The 7,393-nt window shown below is 29.3% G+C and overlaps 1 long non-coding RNA gene and 1 other non-coding gene across 2 annotated transcripts; one reads left to right on the plus strand and one right to left on the minus strand.

Annotated features, from left to right (window-relative positions):
• Positions 1 to 1,813: 1,813 nt before the first annotated feature.
• LOC139905538 (uncharacterized) lies at positions 1,814 to 3,440 on the minus strand. The gene is made up of 2 exons (XR_011780403.1): positions 2,578 to 3,440; positions 1,814 to 2,510 (listed from the first exon to the last, which is right to left on the minus strand). It is a non-coding gene; the product is annotated as an uncharacterized lncRNA (long non-coding RNA).
• A 2,007-nt stretch (positions 3,441 to 5,447) lies between these two features.
• Positions 5,448 to 6,917, plus strand: LOC121117514 (uncharacterized). Its single transcript, XR_011779929.1, has 2 exons — positions 5,448 to 6,308; positions 6,371 to 6,917. It is a non-coding gene; the product is annotated as an uncharacterized protein (transcript).
• Positions 6,918 to 7,393: the final 476 nt, after the last annotated feature.

The raw sequence follows: 7,393 nt of genomic DNA on the forward strand, positions 1-7,393 counted from the left end.
TCTAATTTTTATCGGTCCAGACCGCAGTCCATCGACTCACTCAGTTTAGAACAATGGATAGTCCGTCCAGTTTACTAGATTAGGTTATTATCAATATTCCAAAATTAATGATAAGTTCTTTATTTTAATATTGACACAACGTTAAATTTTAAACAACACGTGTTCATAAGTGAAAAACTCCATAGCAATATATTTTGTTGTATTAGTAATAGTAATATGGGTCGAAATATATATTTAGTAAATAATAAATGTTATATTTTAGGCAGTAAACTTATTTGTATTTCACAGATGATTTTTAATGATATACATTTATTTAATGGACTTATATAGGATCCGGTGACGTCTTATGTTAGAGGTATCATGATTGGAACTCATCTTGGCGATATTCACTATAGGCAAAATATGTTAGTTTATTGAGATGTAGTTGAACAGGGTTTAATTTACCAATATTATTATAATACACTTTTTATTTGTGATTAAAAAAGACAATAAATTTATTACTCATCAATTTTGTTTAAATACATACTGAGAGGATTATTATGTAGAAATCTGTTGATTATTTACTGCTTCTGATTATTTGATTTACCGAACTTTAGCAATTGACTTCATGTATATTAACCCTTTGTTAGTGAACTGATATTTCATGTACCCCAAATTTTATATAGTTGTTTCAAATCTCTCTATAATTGATTTAATCGCCCGAACGTGTAGGTATGCTCTCGAAACATTTCAAAAGGTTTCAGGCTGTGGTCGTTACAAGAACTTCATTTTGTTGCATTGGCTATTAATATACTGAATAACACCAAAAAGGAAACTAAAATAATCTAGAGAGAAGTAAAAATTTATACAAATTTTAATTGAATGTACCCACCCATATCCAGGTTAAGAGTATCAAAAGTATCCCTCGCTGTATTAAGGAAGGAGCTCCAATATTTGAGTTTATATTGATTACTTATTATTGAAGGTAATCCATAGATGGAATATTTGAGATTAAAACACTAAAAAGTCACTGTAGAATTCAATAAATATTTTCTCCTTAAATATTATAGAATCCATTCCACCAAAATAGATTTCCAAATGCTTTTAAATTCTATTGTTCTACTCCCGCCCAATATGATATCATATAATATATAATTGTATATCAAAAATATTGCTCTCAATACATATGTATAATGACAAAACATCAATAAATATTCAAATAACAAAGCACACTTCCTACTAAAATCGATGACTACTCACATGGCATACACGTCAAGTCAAGACATAACGTTTGAGAAGAAGTGTAACCTGAGAAAAGCCTTCTTGTTGTACCTTTCATATAATTTTCAACTATAATCCAACATTACAATACTAAATTGGAGCTAATAAAAACATAGGCTCTCACTGACAATATTGCAGCCATAGTACTTTATACTATAGCAAGCAACAGAGTTATCAATAATGAAGAATGTCCAATGAGAATGGGCATCTTAAAAAAACAGAAAATTAACATGCTAACCCTGACAATTTGACGAGTGTTTTGGAGGAGAGTAAGAATTATGTTCATGTCGTTTCATTAGATCAGTTAAAATCGTCTATATTTCAAGTAACACTAAAATAGATAACATAAATGTAGTCAAAATTTTCAAATGCAGGAATACTTGATTTACTTCGTGAAACTCATAAAAACAAATTTCATATTTCTATATTATAGATCTATTAACATTGAGATCTTCTAAATTTCTTCCTAAAGTCACTAATATGATATGTTATACAATGAGTAATCAAAAACTAATGAATAGCCATAGCAGTAGATTACGAGTAAATCGATAAGTTAAAGTATTATAACGTATATTTGTAATATTAAGTTAATAAAGTGTAGGTAAAATAAAAAAAGACTGAAATAATGATTAACTATTACAAAAAATATTAATTAGAAATTTTAATAGGAGGTATACATAGGAAATCCAACAAATTAATAATGACAAATGATACGAGGTAGAAGTTATTAATATTAAATATGGATTCAACAAATTATAAGCAACAAATGTAAATTATATATATAGAAAATATAATGAGGCATTTTTACCCAGAAATAAATATACTAAATATTAATAAAAATAAAATCCGTCTAAAGACAAATACAAATCCAAATACACTAAAAAGACTCATACTTATCTTAAATAAATTCCTGATCTACATGTTCAAATCCATGGAGCATACCCAAGTGACCCGAAGAATAGGATGTTAGACAAACACCTTGTACACTATTTGAAGCTAAGACACCATTTGAGACCATTCAGAAAGTTGTTGTTCATAAAAAATACAAATACAAATTAACTGACAACTGCCACGAGACGAAAATACGGAAACTCTTCAGTTATCTTCTCAAAGAGATACAACCAAAACCAAATAGAGGAAATCGTAGAAATATACCTCTAACTGGATTATCCAAGTATCCAAGCAGATTCGACTCCTTCCCAACGAATGAGTTAAAAGATTGTAACATTAAAGAAATCCATTCGCAATGACTAGGGAATTTCAATATTACAGATATAATTAGTACATACCAAGGTTAATAGAAATACAAAGTTATACCATAACGCGTGTACGACTGATGTTTTGACTTCCATCAAGCTTATAATATTGACATCATAGTATATGAGTGGTTGCGTGTGTCGTAAAAATCTGTTTTCATACCCAGCAGTCAGTACGATACATTAAATAGAAAATTCTAGTAATAGTGACGTCATAGAGATAAGTGATTGCGTGTTTTGTCATAAATACAAATTATGATTGAAGGACTACTTGCGAGAAGGATTTCATACTTTTCTTATTTGAAAAGATAATTATCTTGAAATTAACTTCTTGGGCTATCCAACTCATCTTTTGAAAAACCATTTTGAGTCAAGAATACTTTTAAATTAATCATCACTTAATAAAATCACTTTCATGAAGGCCCAAATAATAATATTAGAATTGCATTGTAAAATGCTGAAATGTTTTATGAAAAGTAAATAGCAATATATTAAATGTAAAATCTGTCTTTTAGCAGAGAGAAATTGCTTCGTAATATTTCATACTTAATGAATAAATAATGTAATTTCCCTCATTAGGTGTGATTTTATATAGAAAGTAATAATATTTTAATAATTATATTCCTAAGTTTTTTAGAAAATGGTACAATTTTTATCATTACAAAGCTTCCATTCAGAAAATCCTCTCTATGTTTGTAATACTTCGGGGATACATCTCATTTTTTAATTGTCTTATACGATCAATTATTTTAATTATAAAAGGCCCATATAGGAAGACAAAAAAGGGAAGAAAATGCTAGGAAAAAGAGTGAGGCATCTCAAACCTTTTATCGTATAAGTTGAAATCATTAATTAAATCTTCTTCATTTGTCAGATTAACAATTGTCTTCAATTCAAATGAATTTTCCCAATTTGGCATTGGAATCAGATTTTAATTTAAATGACTCTTATCCTATTGTACGCAGTGATTTAACAACAACTTCTACATTTTTCTTGTTACCAAATTACTTACTTTTATGAGATTAATTTTTTTGTACAACATCCATTGAGTTCATAACATAATCAATATAAAAAATTAATAACTAAGGATGAATGTATAAAATGTATCAGCGAAGAGAATTTATAATCCTCTGAAATATGGTGGCCGTTCCGTCATGTCTTTTATTGTTCCATGGAAATCACTTAACTGCTACTGGAAAGGGCAAAATTGGATGGAAAAAATTTAGGGGGCTCTTATCTCTCAACATTTTTAGATAACAAGTACAAAAATGAGCCCAACAGTGGCATCTGTAGGGTTCCGGAAAAGCTTACCTCTTACTCAGAAAATGATGTAAAGACCATCAAAGGGGGGGGGTCGTAAATATCTTCTACCAGAGGATTTCTCTGTAATATGAAGGTCCTGACTTTAAAAAAAAAAAAAAAAAAAAATTTTAAAAACTAACTATAATAGTTTAGAGTTATGTCAAATTGTTTCTTAGCTATGATAATTTTTAATCTATTTAACTACATTTGTGCCCTCTACTGAAATGCAATTTTTGTGTTTTCCGTATCTCTTCAGAAAGGCACTGTGTACATCAAGCTTTTTATTCACTCACAACTGCTTCTATATTTTTCTTCTTATCAACTAAAACTTACTTTTTGAGATTAGTTATTAAGTGTTGTATCCATTGAGGGGATAACTTTAAAAATATAAGAATCAACGACTAGGTATGAATGTATATAATGTATCGTTGAAAGGAATTTATAATCCTTTGAAATATGGCTACCTTTGCATCATGTCTTTTAATGTTTCAGGGAAATCGCTTAACTCCTACTATATAAAGCGACTTTGGACAGAGGGCCATTTGTGGAGTGGTCATCTCTTTATGTATTTAGATAACGAGTATAAAAATGAACATATACAGAGATCTTAGTAGGCTTCTGATAAAGTTGACAACTTACGTCAGAAAGGATGCAAAGACTGTCAAGAGGGGTTGTTGATATTTTCTGTTCTTTAGAGAAGTCCCTTAGTTGGGAAATTCCTATCAGAGGCTCTTCCTGTGATATGAAGGTCCAGACGAGTGGAGTCATTTATTCAGACGAAAAAGAACATTCAGATGAGCTAATATACAAAATGGCATTCGAAGAATACAAATTAACTTTTGGGAGTTTTGTACCAGTTCTAAGACCTTCATTGCTAATACGATTTCAATTGTAATTATTATGTACGTCGAATCTTAGAACTCAACTCCGACATGGGACCTTTTTCTTAAATACTTGGAGAAAATGGCAATAAATTACCCTGTAAGGAAGAGCTTAAGTGTTATAAAAAATTCCTTACTATCTGCAGAGGGTAGTCATAGTAAAGAAATTCTCTAATTCGACTGTTATATCTTCTCTAGATGGTTAAGTGGTATTTTTCGTTTGATGTAACAGTCAATCAGTTGGTCCTTTTTTTTCATCTGGACCTTGGTATTCGCTTTCCACAAAAGAGTTTGAGTTCTCCTCCATTCAACGTCCATTTTCCTGGACATAAAGTTAAAAATAAATAGTGGTTTTTATGTGGATATATTTGGATGGTGTAAAGTATTTTGAGTTGAGATAACTATAATTTATTACTATTTTTAAGCATGAAAGTAAGTATTTTAATAAGCAATATATATATATATAATTTTAAGAACACATACTTGATTAAAGTTCAACATTTCATAATAAATTAATAATTAATTATACATTTGATATGTAATTTAATACATTTTAAGTCTTGAACAACTTCAATAAGATTAAAAATATCATCCATCACAAAAAAATTTAGTAATTCATTTTTTCTTCGATAAAAAAAGTTTTTATTTTTTATATTTTTAGGAAGGGAAAACTATAAAATTTATATATGAACATAGGGAAATCCCCACAACATTTAATTTGGACTCTACAAAACTAGGACTTTTGTTAAGGATCAAACAACATACACAATTCCATCTGTAAAATATAACTTTGCAAGAATAAAACAAGAAAATGGGACTGCATCTATATGCTGATTTTTTTCTGTCTCTAGTTGTTTTCTTCTAATAGTCCTTTCTTATGTATACGCTCAGGCCAACATTGAATATACAAAATATTAATGTTGGGTATTAGTGATACTAATGGATTAAAACTTTTCCATACTGAATAATACAGATGTTTACCAATAAACTGACATATATTGATTGACTATATATATCATAGTTTCAATAAAAATACTTATTCAATGTTGGAAATGAGTTCTGTTCGAATCCTTCTTGTTTTTGCACTTGCACTGTTCATAAAATTCCCATTTGCGAATACATATAATTCAACAGAGTCCTGTGGACAAAAAGTACCTGGGAAGAAAGCTCTTGCTGAACTTGGACAATATCCTTGGAACGGTTTTTTAGTTAAAAAAACCGTTGATTTCCATATACAGGTATTCTGTAATGGTGCCATAATCACCCAACGACATCTCTTAGTTACAATTTCTTGTATTGATTATCATCCCAGTGATCCTAATGTAAGTAAATTTATTTTATTTTGCCTATATATATTTAATTTGAAAACAATCCTCTTCCTTGAGATAGTACATTATTTTACTTGGAACCATTCATTCCGAAAATGAAACAGAATCTCATGTATATAATGTACATAACATTACGTTTCATCCTAACTTTAATCATGTTACCTCTGAAAATGATCTTGCTATAGTACGCTCAAAAACTTTATTCACTTTTAATGAGAATGTAGCTCCAATCCAAATTATATCCCCAAATTATGAGTTACAAAAGGATGAAAATATGACAGGTAATAAGAATAGATTTAGTCCTAATTTGGATTTACATTGATATTTTTTTGTCACTTTTCAGTCTCAGGACGCGGTATATTTTTTAGATATGATTCTAATCTTGGTTATTCAGTTGTACAAAAGACAAAATGTCTTCAAGATATACCCACGAGAATATTATGTACACATTGGAATGATATTAGTCAAGGTGGTCTAATTGGTGCACCTTTGACACTTTGTCAAGAAAATGAATGTAAACTGGTTGGAATATCTACTTTTTCCTCTAATTTCGATAGAAAATTGTTTTATATGGACATTGGAAAATACGAAGAGTGGATAAATTTCATTGCACCTTAAATATATCATACATCTACATTCAATAGATAAATAACAAAGAAAGATATTTTCTTTTTAAATTCAAGCATTACATTTAAACGAGTAAAGTTATTATGTGTGTCTATTAATAAATGCATCTTCCTTCTTATTACATTACCATTAAATAAAATAAGTGTGCCATTTATTGTTATTTTATATAATTAATAAGTCAAAATATAAGTTTTTCCTTCATTTATCAGATATTTTAATTTTCATGTAAAAAAATAAAATTGAAAAAAGTGAAAAAATGATAAGCCCCTTGGGTTTATCTTTATCCAGACTAATACTAAAATTGGCCCTAATGCAATGATGAAAGGTTAAAACCTTTTTTATTTTTTTTATATGCTACGATTCCTAAAGAATACAAGCTTCTTAATCTTTACTAGGATTAAATCAAGAATAGAATTCCCATTGAATAGAGGAATGGCTGACCAAAAAATGAGATTAGCTGCATCCCATACCGTGAGTGAGCAATAATTTTCTCGTTAGTGAGGTCAGTCCAATCATGAATCTATGGTAGAACTCGCTAGATGAAACCTGTCTCCTTCATTCAACGTCCAGTTTCCGGGACGTATCGATAAAATTCTTGATATATATTTTTGTAATTATATTCTCTAGAACTGTAATTCTGCCTCCAATGAATAATTTTGGGCCTTTATGGGGGTCAAATAGGAATGGTGAAATAACTTTTTAAGCAACCTATGTTCCTCTTCACCCTCATAGCACATTG

Source organism: Lepeophtheirus salmonis, chromosome 5, assembly GCF_016086655.4.
Source record: "Lepeophtheirus salmonis chromosome 5, UVic_Lsal_1.4, whole genome shotgun sequence".
In the NCBI taxonomy this organism is placed as follows: domain Eukaryota; kingdom Metazoa; phylum Arthropoda; class Copepoda; order Siphonostomatoida; family Caligidae; genus Lepeophtheirus; species Lepeophtheirus salmonis.